The 22,367-nt window shown below is 35.4% G+C and overlaps 1 pseudogene; it reads right to left on the minus strand.

Moving 5' to 3' along the window:
- Positions 1-473: 473 nt before the first annotated feature.
- Positions 474-22,166, minus strand: LOC144256064 (TATA box-binding protein-associated factor RNA polymerase I subunit A-like; annotated as a pseudogene).
- Between the last annotated feature and the right edge of the window lie 201 nt (positions 22,167-22,367).

Genomic DNA, 22,367 nt, shown 5'->3' on the forward strand with positions numbered 1-22,367 from the left:
AGGGGCTGGGATTGTGGCTCAGTGGTAGAATGCTTGCCTAGCACGTGTGAAGTACTGGGTTCAATCCACTGTGTGTGTGTGTATAATATATATTACACATAATTTTTAAAAATTATATATTTTTTATAATTTTTAAAATATATATAATTTAAAAAAATCCTTTCTCAGATGCCTTTTCATTGCAATTAGATAGATTCAAAATACTTTTTCTTCTATTTGTCCTAACTCTTTGGTGTGCCTGAAAACTTCTTTCTCTAGGTATTTGAATGGCTGACTACATTTAGTTCAGAAGTCAATCTGTCAGAATCTTTTCCTCTGAGGAAAGTTTAAAATAGGTTCTTTCCTCTCCTTCAAGTGAAACTCTTTCCCATTCGCTGTCTTACACAGTTAGCACTTTTGTGTCTAAAATCGTTCTTCCCTCTCCTATAAGTCCTACTCTATCCTATTTTCCTGGTTTATGTACTTAACACTACTCAAATGGTCTTACAGGTGCATTTATTTTCATCTCCCTGCCCCCTGTCCTCATTCATCTGCAAAGGACAGTAGGGGAATGGAAACTGTCAATTGGATTCACTGCTGATTCTCCCAAAGGCATACTGTAGGTGCTGAATGAATAAATAAATGAATAGCAGGTGACTAGATGACTGACTAACTGAAATTTAAACCAGAATTGTAAAACACTGGCACTTCTGTTTAATTGAAGCATTATGGTGCTAAGAATGTGGATCTATGATCATAATGGAGTATGTACTTAAAACATACACATCCATCATAGGCATTTGTTAAGGTCTTTCCATGTGAATGGCACTGAGTTATATGTGGAGGTCAATTATTTTGACGGAAACAGTCTGTCAATCATTTTCACCCAATTTTTTCAAACTTTCTTTAAAGAATTTCAGGGAAAAAGTCTCTTAGTTCTAACATCTGTGAGAAGCTTGTGGAGAGTGTGAGAGTAAGTCATATTTTTACATTTGTTAGGAGTGTTTATAGATTCTTTGCTAGATTTAAGAAATTTTGAAAACATGTATAATTTTCTGTAACAAATCACAGTCAACATAGTAAAGACATATGTTGCTTTTGTAGGTGTATTTTTAAAAAAAATAATAATATACTCAATTCTATTTTTAGAAACCTGAAGGGTGGCACTGCATTGGATATCTAAAAGTATGAGTAACTGGGCAGAAAACAATCATTTCACTGATGTTTAAGCTGGTGATCATTTTGAGAAATGCTTATTAAAATATGTTACCAATGTGTGGTGAATAGTGGTTTGATATGAAGTGTCCTCTAAAAGTTTATGTGTGTGACAATGCAAGGATGTTCAGAAGTGAAATGATTAGATCATGAGAACTATAACCTAATCAGTGGATTAATCCACTGATATGGATTGACTGCATGGTAACAGTAAGCACCCTCTTCTTTTAGAATGCACCCTCTTCTTTCTGATTGCTTTCCTCCTCCATGCCCTTCCACCGTGATGTTCTGCCTTACCTTAGGCCCAGCTGTCTATGGACTGAGACCTCTGAAACTATAAGCCAAAATGCACTTTTCATCCTCTCATTATTCTTGCCAGATCTTTGGTCATAAGAACAGAAAAGCTAACTAAAATTATATACACACATATATAGAATGTGGTGTGTGTGTGTGTGTGTGTGTGTGTGTGTGTGTGTGTATTTATATCTGGTTTAGTTTTTTTGAGAGGCTGTGAATCAAACCTAGGTCCTTGCTAAACATGTGCTTTGCCACTGAGCCACATCTCCATCTCTGAGCTTGTAGGTTTTCATATGTAAAGAAATCTGAACCCAGACTACCTATGTGAACATAAGAGCAGTTAATAAAAAACACATACACACACACACACAGCAACACAGAACTGTTCTTTATGGTGGCTATGATCTAGCACTTATTCTAGTATTTTATATTATTTTTTTGTCTTTTTATATTTTATTTTTGAAGAGCTTATCAGACCAAAAAAATCAAGGAGGAAAAGCCCTCTTCATCGATTCAGCATTGTGCTTCAGTGGCCCAAATGATTCACTGCAGTGACACCTCTCCCTTCTGGACAGTAATAGTGAGGTAGAAGCAGGGGATGCAGATGTGGATGTGACAGCAGTTCACAATGCTGTTTGTCATCTCTGCTTCAGACCCTCTCATTCCCCTTCTTCTCAGAAGTGAATAACATATACTTAGTATATATTTAGTGACAGTAAAAATCAAACATTCCTGCTAATTATGTCTTAAAGTAGCACCAGATCAAGTGAAGTTACAGTAATTTTGCTGCTTCACTTATTAAATGGCATATGTTCATTAAAGTGTTCAAAGTGTCAAGTCCCAATCTTGGGACTGGGGTATAGCTCAGTGAAAAAAAATGTTAGTATAGCATGCCTGAGACCCAGGTTTGATCCCTAGAAACTAAAAAGTAATCCTAATCTTAAATATTTTGCTATAATTTCTATTTTCCTGTTAGCTAGAATGTCTGGAGTTTAGCTGTATTTAGTGTCACTAGGAGAGCAGTACATGGTTTCATTTAATAAGTAAAATGATTATTTTGTAACTGATAGATATCATTTTCATTTCTTTCATTGTGAATGATAAAACAGGATGTACTTACTTTGTACTTCCTTTTTCATTTCCTATTTTATTTGTTTTACAATTCCATATATACTCGATATAATAAATCTAGAGTGCCACTATATACTTTATATTGAACCCTTTCTAAGGGATGTTTTAAAGATCCTGCTGTCTAGTATTCTTTGATCTAGAAATTATAGTAAAAGTAATACTTTTGTGACCCGCTTCAAACAATTATCTCCTGTTTCCCGAACTCTTTTACGTACTAAACATTATTTTCTAAGCACCCCCCAAAAGACCTTGGTTTGTTAGGCCACCTATCTGGAGTAGGTATTGCTTACTTACTTTTGCTTCTTGACTTTGACCAGAGGAGTTTTTTAAACTCTGCTGTTAGGAAGAAAACATAAAGGTTATCTGAACGTGACACAGCAGAATGAGAACCATATACAGTATCTTACTCGTTCATCTCAAAGGAGTAACTAGGGCAAAAAGAGAATGAGAAACATAAGAAAAATAGATCTTACTTGCTGTCCATTTGCAACCTGGTGGGTACCAGAGTAGAGGCTTTAAATAAAGTAAAGTAAGTCCCACTGAGACACACACAATAGCTAGTTTCCTGTTCTCAGGTTCAATAGTTAGAAAATGTCAAAGCTGGGATCTGAGCCAACTCTGCTCAGACTAGTGCACTACAATACCTCCACTTCAGGAGACATCTGTATGATGTACAATCACATCTTTGTACTAATATTTTTTTGTATCTTTTCTGGTTGGGCTAGGATTTGTGTCTTTGTTTAACTGACTCTGGTCTAGAGTTATGTTCAGTGTGTCTTAAACCATTCTTGTCTGGTGCTGTCTAATATGGGGCTGCTCTGTTCTCTATATCAGGGTCTTTATAATTAATTGCAAAAAATCATCAGTCTATTTATTAGTCTACAGTAACTAGAAATCCAGGTTATAAATATGCTGCTGACAGTCTTGTTGAAAGGATGCAGCCCTCCTGAACTTTCTTCCTGTAACCTAAAGGCATCCAGGTATTTAGCACTCTGGGAGTAATGTAACTGAGGGCTTTCAGGTCCTGAATTTCTGTTTCTGAGCTCTTTGCTTGCTGTCTTTGTGGTCAACATTCTCTTGCTTGAGGGGCTGGGGAGATTTTTTGAAGAAACAGGCACTCCTGAACACTGGGTCAGAGCTGAAAACAAATAGTTGTCATACTCCTTAGGAAGTATCACTGGAAGTATGCACTTAAATCCCTTGTCTGGGTAATAACAGTTCTGGTTTCTATGCTTGAACCATTGGTTTTAAAATATGCATGCCATCCAAACTGGTTGTCTAAAATTTTTCCATTGAAAGTGTTTTTCTTAACTAAATATTTCAGCATTTCCCCTCACATAGACAACAAAAAATGAGAAACTGAAGCTTATTATGAAAATAAACATTTAGACATCATCTGAAAAATCAAGATTAAATTCAAACCGATACAGTGAATTATACTTTGTTTTTTGACAGATCTCCAAAAAAGCATTTTTGACACATACTGTCCGTATATTCCAATTTACTAATTATAATTCAATTTAAAAAAATTTTTTAAAGACTGCCTGCTATCTGTTTTGTCCATGAGAGTATTCCCTAACCCTCTAACCCTAACACTCAACCCTAACCCTAACCCCTAACCCCAACCCCTAATCCTAACCCCAACCCTAACCCTAAACCCTAAAACCTAACCCCCAACCCTAACCCTAACCCTAAACCCTAACCCTAACCCCTAACACTAACCCCTAAACCCTAACCCCTAAACTCTATCCCCTAAACCCTAAACTCTAACCCTAAACCCTATCCTTAAACCCTAAACCCTAAACCCGACCTTTGACCCCTGACCCTAACCCTAACCCCTAACCCTATACCTAACAATAACCCTAACACTAAAACCCTAACCCTAAAACCCTCACCCTCATGCTCACCCTCACCTGAACCCTCACCCCTCAACCCTAACCCCTACACCCTCAACCTAAACCTTAAAGCTAAACCTAACCCTAACCCCAAACCCCAAATCCTCACCCTCACCCCTCACCCTAAACCCTAACCCCAACCCACCCTAAGCCTTAGCCCTAGCCCCAGCCCCTAACCCCTAGCCCTAGCCCCAACCCCAACCCTAGCCCCAGCCCCTAACCCATAACCCCTAACCCTAACCTCTAACCCTAACCCTAACCCTCTAACCCTAACACCTTAACCTTAACCAAAACCCTAACCACCCAACCCTAACACCAACCCTACCCCTACCCCTAACCCTAACCCCTAACCCTAACAACTCTAACCCTAAACCCTAACCCTAACAACCCTAACCCCTAACCCTAAACCCAAACGCTAACCCCAAATCCTAGCCCCTAACCCTAAACCCAAACGCTAACCCCAAACCCTAACCCATAACCCAACCCCAACCTCTAAACCCTAACCCTAAACCCTAACCCCACCCCTCACCCTCACCCTCAACTTAACCCTAACCAACCCTAACCCTAACCCCTAAACCAAACCCTAAACCTAACCCTAACCCTAACCACCCAAACCACCCTAACCCTAAAAACCCTAACCCCCTAATCCTAACCCCCTAACCCCAACCCTAACCCCTAACCCTAACACTAACCCTAAACCCTAAACCTGACCCCTGACCCTAACCCCTAACCCTAACAATAACCCTAACCCTAAAACCCTTACCCTCACCCCTCACCCCCTCAACCCAAAACCCTAACCCCTACACCTTTACCCTAAACCCTAAACCTAACCCTAACCCTAACCCCAAACCCTCATCCTAAACCCTAAACCCAACCCCAATCCTAAGCCCTAGCCCTAGCCTCAGCCCCTAACCCCTAGCCATAACCCCCTAACCCTAACTCTAACCCTAACCCTCTAACCCTAACACCCTAACCCTAACCTTAACCCTAACCCTAACCCCAACCCTAACCCTAAACCCTAAAAACCCTAACCCTAAACCCTAACCATAAACCCTAAACCCTAACCCTAACAACCCTAAACCCTAAACCCTAATCCCAAACCCTAACCCTAACCCAACCCCAACCCAAACCCTAAACCCTAACCAACCCTAACCAACCCTAACCCTAATCCCCTAACCCCTAACCCTAACCCCCTAACCCCTAACCCTAACCCCAACCCCTAACCCTATCTCCTAACCCTAACCCTAACCACCCTAAACCTAGCCACCCTAACCCTAACCTTAACCCTAACCCTAAACCCTCACCCCCACCCTCACCCCAACCCCTAACCCTCTAACCCTAATCCTCTAACCTTAACCAAACCTAAACCCTAACCCTAATCCACTAACCCTAACACCCTAACCCTAACCCTTAACCTTTAACCCCTAACCCTAACCCTAACAATTTTCTCCATTAAATTTCCTCCTGATCAATAAAGATAATTAGAAATGCAATCTCACATAGGCTTAAGACAAAAATAATACCAATACAATTTTATGAAAATCTACTTACCTCTACATAACTCTTCACAAAAGGGTCCTAAACTCCAGGAGTTTTAATCAATCCACAAATATTTACAGATGTCTTTCAGCTGTCACTGAGCATACTTTGGGTTGCTGATCTGTATGCATAATCATTTTCATCTGCCCGAAGATAAAAATTTTTTTAAAGTCATTTGGTGAAGGCCCAGAGTTCAATCCCCAGCATCACAAAAAACAAAAAAGAGAGAGAAAAGTCGTTTAGTATTGAGAACTTCTGTTAAGACAATAGTAAACTGACCTATTGTTAAAAGAATAATATATCATGCTCAAGTGGGATCTATTCTAGGAATGCAAGGTTGGCTTAACAACTGAAAATCTATTAATGTAAATAAAGATCTACTGATCTAAACCAAATCAGTAGACCAAAGAACAAAAACTACATGATCATCTTATGACCACGGACAATCTAGGAACTTTCCACAATCTGATTAAACAGTATCTATGAAAAACCCAAAGTAAACATGAAATTTAATAGTGATAGATTGGATAATTTTTTCCCTAAACTCAAGAACAAGATAAGAATGTCCCCTCTCACTATTTCTATTCATTATACTGGAGGTTTTAGCTAGGACTTACAGCAAATTATAGAAAAGACATCTAAACTGAAAAGGAAAACTATATTTTCTGTCTAGAAAATTCTAAAATTCCATTAAAAATTTATTAGAATTAATAAATGAATTCATCAATGTTGCAAGGTACAAGATAAATACAAAAAATTAATTTACAATGAAGAAGCAAACAATGAAATTAGGAAAACAATGCCATTTGTAAAAGCATCAAAAACTAAAAATAAAAGATGTAAGTTTTATGAAAGAGATGAAAAGTTCCATCTGAAAAGTAATATTGTTGAAACAAATTTCAAAAGACCCAAATAAATATAAAGACACCTCAGATACACAGGTTGGAAGACCACTATTGTTAAACTAGTCTACAGAGTCCTATAATTCCTATCAAAACCACAAGTAATCTTTTTGTATAAATGGACAAGCTAACTATAATTTATATGAAAATCCCAGGGACTGAGAATAGAATAAAAATTTTTTTAAAAGAACAAAGTTGGAAGATTCACACCATGACTTTACAAATTCATTACAAAGCTACACTAAGCAAGACAGTATGATATAGGTGTAAGGAGGAAAATACATAGATCAATGACAGAAAATTGAGCGTAGAGAAACAACACCTTCATGTTTATGGTATCTGATTTTCAAGAAGGGTACCAAGACAATTCAGTAAGAAAATACTTGTTTTCAGCAACTATGTTTGCACAACTGGACATTCACATGCATAATAATTTAGTTAGATTGTTTCCTAACTCATATCACACACGAGTTAACTCAAAATAGATTAAAGACCTAAATGCTAGAGTTAAAATTATAAAACTCTTGTAAGTGAAAATCTTTGTGTCCTTGAAGTGGGCAATGGTTTCTTGGATATGCCAACAAAACCACAAGCAACAAAAGCAAAAGCACATAATTGGACTTCATCAAAATAAAAAAAAAAATGTGTGTTTCAAAGGACATCAGCAAGAAAGTAAAAAGGCAACCTACAGAATAGGAGAAAATATCTCCTATTAAGAGACTTCTGTCTAGAACATATAAAGAACTCATGACCCAATAACTAAAAATTAATGGTTTAATCAAAGTATATGCAAAGATATAAATTTCTCCAAAGGCATACAAATGGCTCACAGGCACATAAAAAGAGCTCAACATAATTATTCCCTATAGAAACGCAAATTAAAATCACAGATACCATGGACTTTAGTATCCTTCCATTGATAATGGTGGTAATTTAAAATCGTACAGCTATTTTGGAAAACAATCTAGTGCTCCTTCCAAACATTAAACATAGTTATATAATCCAGAAATCTCACTCTTAGGATCATATTCAAGAAAAATAAAACTGTACATAAATATTCACAGCAATATTATTCAAAAAGTAGAAACCACCCAAATGTCTATCAATTGATAAATGTGGAATGGTTAAATGTGGTATCTCTATACAATGGCATGTTATTCAACAACAAAAAGGAATGAAATACAGTTACTTCCAACCTTAAAATCATTATGCTAAGTGAGCACATATTGTACAGATGGTTCCACTTGCATGAGATTCCCAGAATAAATAAATCTCTAAAGACAGAAAGTAGATTAGTGATTGTCTAGAAGCTTATGAAGAAATGGAGAGTTCAGGGTTTCTTTCTGGGGTGATGAAAATATTCCAAATTTAATGGTGGTGATGATTACTGGGCAACTCTATAAATATATTAAAAACTATATGCTTTAAGTGGGTATATTTATGTGGCATATAAACTATATTCTCAATTTTCAATAAAGCTATTATTTTTTTAAAAAATATGATACCACTATACCCAATAAACTAACAGATGTAAAAAAATTCTGAAATTAACAAATGTTAAGGAACATATTGACAAAAAAAACCCTAATCAGATTACCAGTGGAATATAAATTGGTATTACTTTGGAAAGAGTTTAGCATATTGTATATTGCCAAGGTTTTTGTTGCCCAAAGACACACTATGATTACTGGCTTGGGCCTCAGTGTGGTACTATGGGAGATGAAAACAGTGGGGGATGAAGCTTTGTGCGAGGTCCTCAGGTCCTCAGGCTAATTCTCATGTAGCCTCCTGTGTTCTCACAAGAGGATTGTTAGAACAGAAACAGCCTGGCTCCACCTGCTTTTTCCGTGGCACTCATATTCAAGATGTGACCACTTGCTTCTACCTACTGTAGAGCCACCCAATCTTGGACACTGAATCTCCAAAACTATGAACTTAAATAAACCTTTTCTCTTTGTAAAGTTAGCTTCCTAAGGTATTTCATACAGTGACAAAGATGCATATACTTTATGACAATTCTACTCCTAGCAATGCATGCTTATGAAGGGTTAATTTCAAAGCAGCATTAAACTATAATACACTAAAGACCATCAATAACAGAAAGAATAATTAGTGCGATAACATACATTTTTTTAGCAGTAAAAATAAACTAGAGTTACATTCAACAATACAATTGTCTTAAAAACCAATGTTGAATAAAATATGCAAGGCCCCCCAAAATAAACACAGTAAAAAATTTCTATATAGGCAAGAAATTCATATATAAGCAAAACCAATTTTGTTTACCATTTAAAGAAAAGCAAGAGAATGAAAACCCTAAAAGACATTACGATGATTTTCCTGATACAGAATGGGATGAAGTATGATCAGGAAAGCATACATAGAATACTTTTACTTTAAGGTGACAGCAATGCTGTGTTCCTTAATCTGGATAGTAGTTAGAGGAATGCAACTTTAAATTTATGCATTACAGCACTCATTTATTTCATATGTTTTTCTTGTCTACATTATATTTCATAACATTAAGGTTTAAACAGCAACAACTAGTAGAAGCACAACATAATACCACAATAAAAACAGGTGTTGATATTCTTTTCTAAGTGAACCAATATGGACTCCATATTGCTCCATACAGTATCTCACCTTCATCTCTTGTAGCCAGAGAACAAAATGTCAGTTGCATAAAAGTACTGAATCTAGTCATGAGAGTGACAGTCTAAATGTCATATTACAATTGCTTTAGTCAACTATTTGCTCAAGTTTTTTCTAACCATGTGTAATAAAAAAAAAGTAAATAATGATTGTAAAACTCACCTAATCAATTAATATCAACAAGCCTTTTTTAAAAGGAAAATTTATACCAGAAATGATAGCAAGGTTAAAATAGAGGAAAAAAGAAAATTATATCAGAAATGATAGCAAAGTTAAAAAAGAAATAGAAGACAAACATGTGACATCAAAAGATGGCTTAATCTAAATAAGAAGATACAGCATAAAATATACCTGAAAAAACTTAGAACAATTAAAAACCAAGAGATGAAAAGCCAAATGACATAGGCTGAACAGGCAGCTGATATAGAAGGTTTAAAGTTTTATGAATCAGGTGCCAGGGCAGGTTTCGAAGAATCTTAAAGGACAGAGGGTATGATAAATGAAGAAACTGCAAAAATGTCACAAGATTAACATTAGGGCCTTCCAGAAGAATCTTGGGAGACAAGAAGAGGTAACACAAGAAGGAGGATGGGAACTGAGATTGGTGAAATCTACATGCCTAGGGACAAAAGAAATATTACTTACTACATAAGGATAATAAGGAAATAGTGTTTATCACCTATAAGGTGATAAATACCAGGGCTAAAATTAGGATGAAGGGTGTGAAAATAGAAAAGACTTAATTCTAGAGAAGCTATGGAGGAAAACTACACAAGGGAAATAAAAGTGCAGAGAATCATGTAGCTTCAAAGAATGTATATCTGGGAGTAGGAGAGGATGATATCACCAAACAAGGTTAAGAGAAGGGGAACTCAGCCTGAGAACTGAGTGCTCAATTTTTGGTATGGCCAGTAAATAAAAAAAAAATTGCATTATAACCTTTGTACAGAAATTACTTTTTATCTTGTCGTATTCTTTAAACGTTATTCTGGGGAACAATAATATGGAACAAACTAAACTATACTCTAAACACACAAGAAGAAGAGTTTATTACATGCAATAATGGCTGCTAAAGAAAATTTATAACCTTTCTCATCAATTCAAAGACTCTCTCCTAGATCAAACTCCAACCAGCTCCTCTAAGCCTAGTTCCTCTTTGGACTATGCCCTGATCCTGGCCTACCTATAAAGACTTTAAGAAACAGTAAGATAATTTCTTCTTTTTAAAAAATATTTTTTAGTTATAGATGGATGCAATATCTTTATTTCATTTTATTTATTTTTATGTGGTGCTGAGGATTGAACAAAGTGTCTCACATGTGTGAGGCAAGTGCTCTGCCACTGAGCCACAACCCCAGCCCCAAGAAACACTAAGATAATTTCTAATGCAAGGCTATATCCCTAGGATAACCTTAGGGCTCCTTAAAGGGTATACTCAAGGCTGCCTAAAGAATTTAGTTTGTTTTAGCCAACACTTCTAAAGATAGGGCTCCTGACTCTCTGTGGGAGAGTATATGCCTCACTTGCATAAACCCAGTTAGTAAATCCAGATGGGTTTCACATGGACTACCCTTCTTTAGAATTTTTCACTTTTCTTACTCTACTCAAGGCACTGTCATCCCCCCCACTTTTCTATTTAAGACAGTGAATCGCCTCTATACAAACTGCAATGGAGCTTAGCTCTTAACCTACTGAATGTGTTTTCACCACTGAGGTCCATCTGTTTACCTGTGACCAAAATTTTAAAAATCATTAAAATGGTCATGAATTTAGCAATGAATCATCTCATTTATGACCAAGAAGTTTTATGATATATCAGAAATATCATAAAGGATATTCAAGAATTTATCTGAATGAAGTCAGTAGATGGATTACTAGATTACTCCTTAAGATCCCTTCTGCTCTTCAGTCTCTTCACCATAAGAAAATAATTTATTCGTATTCACTCACCAAGCTTTGACAATTTAGCTTTCTTTTTGGACCACGTATAATACTGCAAAAGCCCTTTGTAGGCCTGAACAAGGTTGATTAATATTTCCTGGGAAGATGATTTTTCACCATATCTCCATGTCTCTGCCTGACTTAGATTTCTGTTTGCATCCTTAAGCATTCCATGATGCATAAGGTACAATGCATGTTGTAAGAACATCTGCACCAGTAATAAGAAAAAGCCCACTGTCATTGAAGTCATTAAGATAACCATTACTCAAAAAACACAGTAAATATATGATGGACTAAGTCCTTGATTGGATACGAAAGATAAGACACTGTCCCTGTCATCAACAATTTCAACCTAACGAAGAAGAAAGACAGATGAAATGACACTATGTAAATGAAAAAGGTAAATTATGTAAACTTACAAAGAGAAGACTGTACAATAGTGAAAAAAAACAATAAAAAACAGGGGTTTTGAAGACAGTGTCCTGGCTCATATGCCAATTAAATGCTAAATAAATCTGAATAACTAATTCGTCCTTTTGTCTGACCTGTTCTATGAGGCAATTCTTAATCCTTCAGAAGGGTGTTGTTAGGATTAAATGAGATTTAACATTTGCATACTACTAATTCCTAGTTTGGGATACAGTAGACAACCAATAATATAACTATTTTAAATATATTAAATCAGCTCAAAAGAAAACACCTTAACAGGGAATGTTGGAGAATGATGTCAATTCCAATAGAAAGGAAAGTGAATGCTTCCACTTATCTAAAACATATTCATAAAAACAGAAAAGATATTAGAGACTGTCAGTATCATGGGGAGGAGGAGAAAATGGGAAACTATTGCTTAATAAATATAAAGATTCTGTTTGGAGTGATGGAAATGTTTTAGAAATAGTGGTAATAGTTTACAACATGGTGAATATAGTTAATACCACAGAACTGTATACTTAAAATGGTTAAGATAGCATGGTCCATTATATACAATCACAATTTAAAATTCCATAAAACAGGAAAAGTAAAAACAAAACAAAATTTAAAACTAGCTACAAAGTAAATATTTTAGGCTTTGCATGGCACATGACTTCTTCATAATTACTCATTTTCATTAAAAAACAGCTATTGACAATATGGAAATGAATGTGTGTGGCTGTATTCCAGTGAAACCTTATGGCCTTGAAAAATAATTAAAAGCAGATTATAAAATTTTATTGAAAAGTGCTCTGTTAGTTAAAAGAGAGAGAGAGAGAGAGAGAGAGAGAGAGAGAGAGAGAGAGAGAGAAAGAGAGAGAATGAATCTTAGAAATGTCTCAGCCCTTTTGGTAATACTTTTAATAAAACATTAACTTGGAGAGAAGGTTCAATGCAAATAGGAAGTAAAATGTTTTTACACATTCAAATTCCCCACTTGTTTCGCTTTTTCCAAAAATACCAACTCAGCACAAATAACTTGGGCAAACAGTAGAAGCACAACTTCAACATCTGATGGACTGGTTTTGGCAGCCAACAAATAGGAGGTATTTCCCATCAGACAACATGGAAGGTGATCAGAAACTAAGGAATGGCTAGCACAACACTGCTTTCTTTCTGATTTATCCCAGTATCTTACCCTTTCTTCATTATTGTTTACTTTACACTGATACAAACAATTCAGAAAACAATATGAACACTGGAAATATAAGTTTACAAAGTCTATATTCTTACCTGTACATAATTCAGGACACCAATATTTTTCATCTAGTAAGCAAAGGTATTGAAAGGCTCCACATTGCTTTTGGGGTGATAAAAGAGAATTTCACTTCCAAGCCTCCAAATAACCTGTCAAAGCAGAAATTATTACCCAATGTAAAGTCCAACCCTGCCTTTATTCTATTTTTCCTGTAAGTTTTGTTTTTCTGGTTATATATAAAAAAAACCCTAAAATTCCTTTCCCTAGATATCATAATTGTCTGTTATCGTACTTTACCCAGTGAAAATAACGTTAGGTCTCACATGACAAAATCGATTCAATACTAGTTTTTAAATTCTAGGTAAGTATAACAGTGCCATTATTAGATTAGCAGTCTAAAAGAGGAAGAGGCAGTTAAGATACTATTAAGAATAAAACTTAATTAGTATAGGAAGAATAAGTCAGAAACTAGGTTTTGGTAATATTGGCTTCTTAACTGGTCTCAAGCTCATCTTTATTCTCAGCAAAGTGAGTGCAACAGACTAGTTTCTTAAGATCTTATCAATATTGAGTATATTTATTTCAATATTTACAACACAAATTTAAGAACTATCATCAGATATAAACAAATTTTAATAAAAAATATTTTCTCTTCAGATCACTAATCCTGGTGAAAGAACTTGGGAGTACTTTTTTCATGGAAGCAAATGTCTATTTCTCTTACCCCCATTTAAAGTACTTCAACCATACCAACTTTAAAGTGAACTTCAAAGTCAATTATTTCTAGAAGGCACACATTGGTTGTTTGGTACAATAACTTCATATTCCCCCCCCAAAAAAAAAAAAAAACAGGGCTGGGGCTACAGCTCAGTGTAGAGAGCTTGCCTTCCATGCATGACGCACAGGGTTCAATCTTCAGCACCACATAAAAAATAAACAAATAAAGGCATTCTGTCTATCTGCAACTACAAAAAAAAAAAAAAGATCATGACTTTATTGTAGAATATCAAAAGTAGCATTGAGGAGCTTAAAGAAACTTGTAGAGGGCTGGGGAGTAGCACAGTGGTAAAAGCACTGCCTAGCAAGGCAGGTACTAGGTTTCATCCCCAGCACCACCAAAACAAAAACTTAAAGATTATCCATTATCTATAGTTATCTACAGTTGTTCTTAAACCCAGTCATAAAAATTACCTGGGGCACCTATTAAAAATAAATATTCTAAGCCACCATGCCTGTAATCCCAACAGCTTGGGATGCTGAGGCAGGAGAGCATGAGTTCAAAGCCAGCCTCAGCCATTCGGCAAGGCCCTAAGCAACTTAGTGAGACCTTGTCTCAAAATAAAACATGAAAATGGCTAAGCCAGTGGTTAAAAGCCCCAGGAGTACAGTACCAAAAATAAATATACATACGTACATATGTATGTATGTGTGTGTGTGTGTGTGTATAAATATATATATATATATATAAATATATATATATTTTATATATATATATATATATATATATAGAGAGAGAGAGAGAGAGAGAGAGAGAGAGAGAGAGAGAGCGAGCGAGCGTGTGCACACGCGATAGACAGACAGGGTTTCACTAAGTTGCTGAGGTTGGTCTTGAACTTGCAATTCTCCTGTCTCAGCCTCGAGCTGCTTGGGATTTCAGCTGTACTCCACAGTGACTGATGGAATCTGTATTTTCAACACATGCCCTAAGTAGTTCAAAAGGATTCAAACAAGGATCTGGAAGCCACTCATTTAATTTCTTCATTTTATAAAAAAAAAATCTGGACAAAGAGAGGTATATAATGCCTCTCTGTAATGTAAATCATTACTAATGATTTACAGATATATGTAAATTTAGTCCCTAAATTAAAATTTGTCAATTATATTTTCTTTTTACACACATACACACACACACACACACACACACACACACCAAGTAGCATATATGTACTATTTGGTATTTTTGGTTTTGGCTCCATTAGATTGATGCACTGGTTACTATATTAGTAAAAGCACCTGAAATAGTCAAGTAAAGTTATTTGTGGAGAAACTGCTTTTTACTCAACAAATTTAGCAGTATATGCCAGGCACCGTTTCAGGCACTGTTTTACCCCTTCCCTTAGAAATGTACATTTGATATGGAGAGACACACAAGAAGCAAGAAACATAATTATATTGACAAGTATTACTGGAAAAGCGTGAGAAGGACATGGAGTTCAAGAGTGCCAGTACAAAGTAGGAATAAGAAAGCAAGAAATGCAGTTGTAATTTTAAATAATCAAGGTAGACCTCACAGAAGTCACAGAAAAGCGGTCATACAGAAGGGCAGACATGATGATAGCTGAAGAAAGATCTTTCCAAGTAAAATAAATAAACAAATAAGGTAAAGATTGAGGCAGAATATGCCTGGCTTATTCTAATAAGAGCAAGGCTAGTAAGACTGGAAAAGAAAATACAGGTGAGCAAGTAACAGGAAATGAGATTAAGAAAAGAAAAGGTCAAATGGGAATGGGTGAGCACATCACACAGGAACCCCGATTACAGTGTTTTCAGCAGAGGAATGAATGAGGACTTAAGGTTTTAAAAGGTTCACTCTACATCATTAGACACTAGGAAAACAAAAATCCTTTTAAAACCACAATAAGATATCATTTTAAAACTACTAGGATGACTAAAATCAAAAAGAGACAACAAGGCACAGGTGTAGAGAAGCTGGAACTCTCAAATATTACTGATGAAAATATAAAATGGTGGAGTCACTTTTTAAAATAGTCTGGTAGTTTCTTGAGAAGTTAAATACAATTACCACATGATCTAAATTTCTACTCTAGGAATATACCCAAGAAAAATCAAAACAAACATCCACATACAAACACTTGTGCATGAATATTTATAGAAGCATTATTCACAATAACCAAAAAGTATAATCAACCCAAATGTCTAACAAACTGATGAATGGATATATAAAATGTGGTATGTCCATATAAAAGAATATTTGCCAATAAAAAGGAAAAAGCACGAATACTTTTACTACAACATAAATGAACCTTGAAAACATTTTACAAAGTAAAAGAAATCATTCACAAATGACCATTACATTATAAGATTCCATTTATATGAAATGTCCACCGTAGAAAATAGTAGATTAGTAGCTTCCAGGGGCTACGAGTCAGTAGAGAAGCAATGAGGAAAGACTGCAAATAGGTATAGGTTTTCTTTTTGTAGAAGATGAAACTATCCTAAATTTAAATTGTGGCTAATGTTTGCACAACTCTGTGAAAATATTTAAAATATTAAATTGTACAAGTCAGTGAATTGTATGGTGTGCTAATGTCTCCATAAAGCTATTTTTTAAAAAGACAAAAAGAACACTCTGGTTGGAGAAAAAAACTTTCAAGTTTTGTTGAACAAGAGTACAAAACAGGTGCACAACCTGTGGAGTAAGTGGGAATTAAAATGATTTCTAACACACACACACACACAAAAAAAAAGAATTAACACCTTTGTAGATGAAAGGTGTTGAGGGTTCCAGCTTCTCTACACCCTTGCCTTATTGTCTCTTTTTGATTATAGTCATCCTGGTGGTTTTAAAGTGATATCTTATCGTGGTTTTAAAATTTTTGTTTTCCTAATGTCTAATGATGTAGAATGAACGTTTTAAAACCTTAAATCCTCATTCACTCCTCTGCTAAAAAACACTGTAATCAGGGTTCCTGTGTGATGTGCTCACCAATTCCCATTTGATCTTTTCTTTTCTTAACCTCATCTACAAAGGTGTTAATTTTACCCTATACAGAGGGTAAAATAATACAAGGTAAGAAGGAATTATTATTGGAATAAATGAATACTGGGAAATTTGAGAATGCACAACTCAAGACTATTTTTAGTCTTGATATAATTTCTACATCCAACATTACTTTTAGCAGCTTTTAGTAAATTCAGTTTGAAATCCCCCTAAAGCTTTGTGAATGGAGCTAGAGGCAAAATCTTTCAGGAATCTGCTTTTTCTTTCAGCAGACTCACACTTTGTTTACCTCTGGTGCAGCCTGCTTTTTGTAGTTGTCTGAATATTCCAAGGTCTGCAAATAGCTGTACATATTCTCTGCAGCTTGCTGCCACTCGTGCTTCAGAAGGGCTTCTTGGATAAAATTTAAACAAGCACTTGTTGTCTAAGCAAAATCTTTCTTCTTTTTCCCTCCAGTCACTGTAAAGATGAAGGATAAGGGTCACCCAGTGACTCCAATTCAACTATTACAAAAACTTAATTTCTGATAAATAGAACAGTAGGTATTACTTGACCCAGTCCATCCCCAAGTATCAAAGTCAACTTCATTTGAAACAAACTTTTACACACATACTGTTTTTTAGCAAATTTCTAAAAATCTAAATTACATTCTTGGGCTACTACAATCACCAGATCCTTCAAATCTCATTCAATCATCCTTTCATCTTGGCAATTTTTTGAACAAGAGTAGAAAACAAGTGCACAACCAATGGAGGAAATGAGGAGAATCTCTCAATAAGATCCCCCAAAGCACAAGCCCTGGTAATTAGAATAGGTAAAAATCACCAGTCACCCTATGTAAGCACAGTCTTTATTATCCACCAATATTCTGAAAATTCCAAATAAACTTGTTTATTTTTACAGTACTAGGGATTGAACCAGGAGTATTCTACCACTGCTGAGCAGTTATAGTCTTTCCTTCTTTCTTTCTTTTTTTCTTTTTTCTTTTTTTTTTGTTAGACAGGTCTTGCTAATTTACTTGCCAAGGCTGAATCTCAAACTTGCCCTCCTCTTGCCTCAGCTCCTAACTGAGAATACAGGCATGTGCCACCTCACCTAGCTGGGTTTTTATATTTTAAGTTCCAATTTCCCAGTAACACAATGATATTAAATGCACATGAAATTAAAATAGCTATAGACATTAGCATTTATATCCCTTAAGTATTAGCAATTCCTTTAAGGATATCTGGACTTAGTTAACAACCTCATTATATAAGTGACTGGTTACTATGCTTTCCTTCCTATACAACTACCAGACCCCTCTAGGCTAGCAGTCTTCTAGCTGGGTACCCTTACCCCTGCAAATACAATAGATCAATAGGTCCTCTTAAAGCAAAGATCCTCTTAAAGCAATCAATTTGCAGATTCTACCTCCTTGTATATTGTTTCCTGAAATTTACCTCCTAGAGTGCTATGCCCATAATCAAGGTCTCACAATCAAAATCATTACATATTACCTGAAGGTATTTTCAACACATGATGAAAACTGAATGATTCTAATATTTACTTTTGCAAGTCAAGTGATTCCCAATTCTTTTATCAAAACTGTAGAATGTTCTAATAATTTTAAATAGAACATGTAATTTTTTGTGAGTAACTCATGAGTCGAAGATCTGATACTTGCTTAACTAAACTCCATTCTACTTCCCTATGTGACTAAAGTTTCTCAGAGTTTACATTCATTAAAATATAGAATTAATGCCAGATGTTTTCTCATTCTAAAGTTAACATTCTTAATGATACATGAAGTAACCGGGGTAAGATTAAAAAATTAAAATATACTTGAATACTTAAAACACATATCTCAACCCACAAGAAATTTTAAAACTTAAAAATTTATAGGACATTAAAAATAAGTGCAAATACAGACATACTTTTACTGCAAAATGTACCACAAAAACAGGAACAATACAAAATTTCCATTTATAAAAAGTTTTTTCATTGAATGTTTTAAGGTTGGCAATGGAAAGACATTATATCTCTGCTATTTAGATTCTACCAGATCTACTTTTTAAAGTAATTTAATTTAATGTAATTAAAACACCATCATGTGCTGGAAATTTATCTCTTGCAACTGATAAACTTTTTAGAAGACAAATTTTTAAATTTTTAAATTGTGCAAAGTAGGGCAGTTTAAAAAAAGAAATATGACAGTGGAAAAGGTCAAAGACTATACTGATCTAGGTACATATAAATCACTAATAAGGTACATATAAATCACTAATAAGGTACATATAAATCACCTTGGGATCTTGAGCCTAGCTACTGGATGTGGTTCCTAAACTAGCAACATTAGAATCACCTAGAAGCTAATTAGAAATGCAGAATACAATGCCCCATCCAGATCTCCAAATCAGAGACTTCATTTAACAACACCTATACTCAAGCTGTTTAATCAGCAACAATCCCTGGCAACTAGCCCAGAAAACTAACAAAACACACTTTCCTTGAAATATTCTGTGTTCATCTAAAAGAATATTATACTCAGGTTAAGTTCCCTTCATCTCAGTGGTTAGAAGTGAATGCTGTAAAATCAGATACACATGATTCCTAATAGCAATACTTAAGAGTATAAATTTGAGAAAATCAGTTACTTCATACTAAAATGCCTAGCACATAAATTTACTGAGGATTAACTGAGATCATCAAATAAAAAGAGTAAAAATTTTTTTTAATGGGAGCTAAAATTTAGGATTCTTCATTGAAATAACTCATACCTGTTACAAACTGAGAATATTAGTTACTTTTTATCTTAATCTAAAAATTTCTGGATTGTACAGAAAAACAGCCACCTTTTCATCTGATTAATATCACTTGACCAGCAAGATTCATTGCAGTGATATGTCGGTGGCAAACTAAACAAGAAAGACAAATGCCAAAGTGAATTTGGAATTAATCTTAGGATCCAAGGAATCACTGCCAAAGGGGAAAGAAGGCTGGGATAAGAAAGACATTTTGACATAATAAAGAAAGTGTTGATTCAAACGTATTCCTGGGGTTATACCACCCAACATGGCAATGTACAAATAACTGATTCTTGTATATATCTTTAAGGAATTTATCCTATCGAAAATTTTGCTTGTATTTACATTAGATAAAAATGAGGGAAAATATTATTTTTTTGAAAGCTATGTGCTTCTCAAAAGAAGAGACTATATCTTTTACATGTATAAGTCCCCAATATTTAGACTTAGATATTAGTGCTCAGAAAGCACTGCTGAAAAAAAAAATGTGGCTGCAACATAATATAGACTGTATATTAATTCAAAAGAAAAGGATTCCAGAACAAAAAAAAAGAATATTTCTTATGATTCCCTTTCTGCTTATAGTCAGAACAAGAAAACAGCTTATATATTCTTAAAAACTAAACCAGCATGGTTCATTTTGTATACATATTGAATCTACTACTTCCTTGCACTAAAGTTAAAATGGTTCTGTTATTTTACTTACCTACAGTTTCTAAATGCTTCTGAAGCCAAGGAAAATACATTCCTGTACCAGTGAGCACAGATGTTTCCACCTGGTCATCCTCTGAAATGGTCTTTGTCAATTCTTCACTGAAATCACTCATACCTATTCCAAACTGAGAATATCAGTTACTTTTGGTATATCTTAATCCACAAGTTTCTGAATTGTACAGAAAAACAGCCAATAATAAATATGACTTGAGCAGCAAGATCCATTGCATTGTAGGTTTTTAAAAATTATACATATATTTATATATATTTTTTATATATTTATATATATATTTAGTTGTAGATGGACACAATACCTTTATTAATTTATTTATTTTTATGTGATGCTAAGGATTGAACCCAGTGCCTCACACATGCTAAGCAAGCACTCTACCCATTTAACAACTCCAACCTGCAACTGGCAGTTCTTTTAAAGTAAAGAATGAATTTGCCAAGGCCTGTAATCCTAGAAGCTCTGTTCAGCTCAGTAGGCTAAAGCCAGGTGGATCACAGTTCAGAGCTAGCCTCAGCAACTTAGCAGGGCCCTAAGCAACTCAGTAAGACCCTGTCTCTAAATAAAATACAAAATAAGGCTGGGGAAATGGCTCAGTGGTTAAGTGCCCCTGGGTTCAACACCTGGTGCCCCCCCACACCCAAAAAGCATTTAATTATGTCAGAAACAGCCAAAATAAATAATCCATTTCTCAACTATTACTAAGTTCCAAGCACATAAAAGATATTTCCCCTTAATTTTAAAAAAAATTTAAGCCTAGAGAAAAAAAACAACAAAATGCAAATAACAAATACAGTACAAATAGTAGTAGCTAATATTTATTGGATCTTTACTACATACCTGGTCTATTATTTAATTTGGGGCTAGGGATGTAACTCAGTGGTAAAGTGCCTGACTAGTGTGCATGAGGCCCTGGGTTCTATCCCTCCCACACAGCATCACACACACTCACACTACATACTAATTGTTTTCTTCCACATTATGTTGAAAAAGACTAAGGGAGTGAAATTATGAAACTTGTCCAAGGTCACATACACACACACAAAATGAGGACAAGGAAATTCAGAGAACACAAAACTACTAGGCATGACTAGAACTAGGACAAGAGATAGGTAGGAGGCAATGATGTCTCAGGTGGCAAACAAAACTAGAAATACAAATGCCAAAGCGAGTTTGGAATTAATCCTCAAGAGGCTCAGTGTCTCTCTCCCTCATTTGCCACATCGACCCAAGCATTAAAGCTTCTGATCCTACCTCCTAGAATTTCTACAATATTTCCTCTTCTCTGGAATTCTACAACACCCTGAAATTGTGTTAATCACTGCCTTAGCTTTCTAACTAGTTACCCTGCCTAAAATACTGCTTTTCCACATTACTACCAGAATTAAGTCTTTTAAAGTCAATTTCCGCGGTTAAACACCTGAGTCTGAAATAATATGTGACTCTGAATGCGACCCAGCATGTACTTTGAGGAGTTATAACACAAATTCTCTGTTTTCAAATCCTCAAAAACCAGAATGGTAACACATGGTTGCCACAGTAACCAAAGCTTCTCCAGCTGGCTCTCATTTCCCAGAACCCAAGGTTTTAGAGCATAAGGGGAAAAAACTCGGAAGGAAAACACGGGTAAATCCAAGCACACCCTTTTTGTCTTCTTCTAAACACGTAAGCTCGCAATTATACACTCACCCACCTACCGCCGGGGCTCTGCAGGAAACCGCCTCCACTCCAGAGGAAAGCTCTCACCTGAAATTGTTAGCGTGCGCTTGCTCTGAGCATGCCCCAAAACCTGCCTTGGGAGCATGCACAAAACCTAGCCCTGCCCCAACTCCTCCTTTGAAGGTTGGAATGGAGTTGCCCGCCCCTTGAGCCGGTACTGGCTAACGGAAGTGAACCAG

This window comes from Urocitellus parryii, chromosome 7 (genome assembly GCF_045843805.1).
Source record: "Urocitellus parryii isolate mUroPar1 chromosome 7, mUroPar1.hap1, whole genome shotgun sequence".
Taxonomy (NCBI): Eukaryota; Metazoa; Chordata; class Mammalia; order Rodentia; family Sciuridae; genus Urocitellus; species Urocitellus parryii.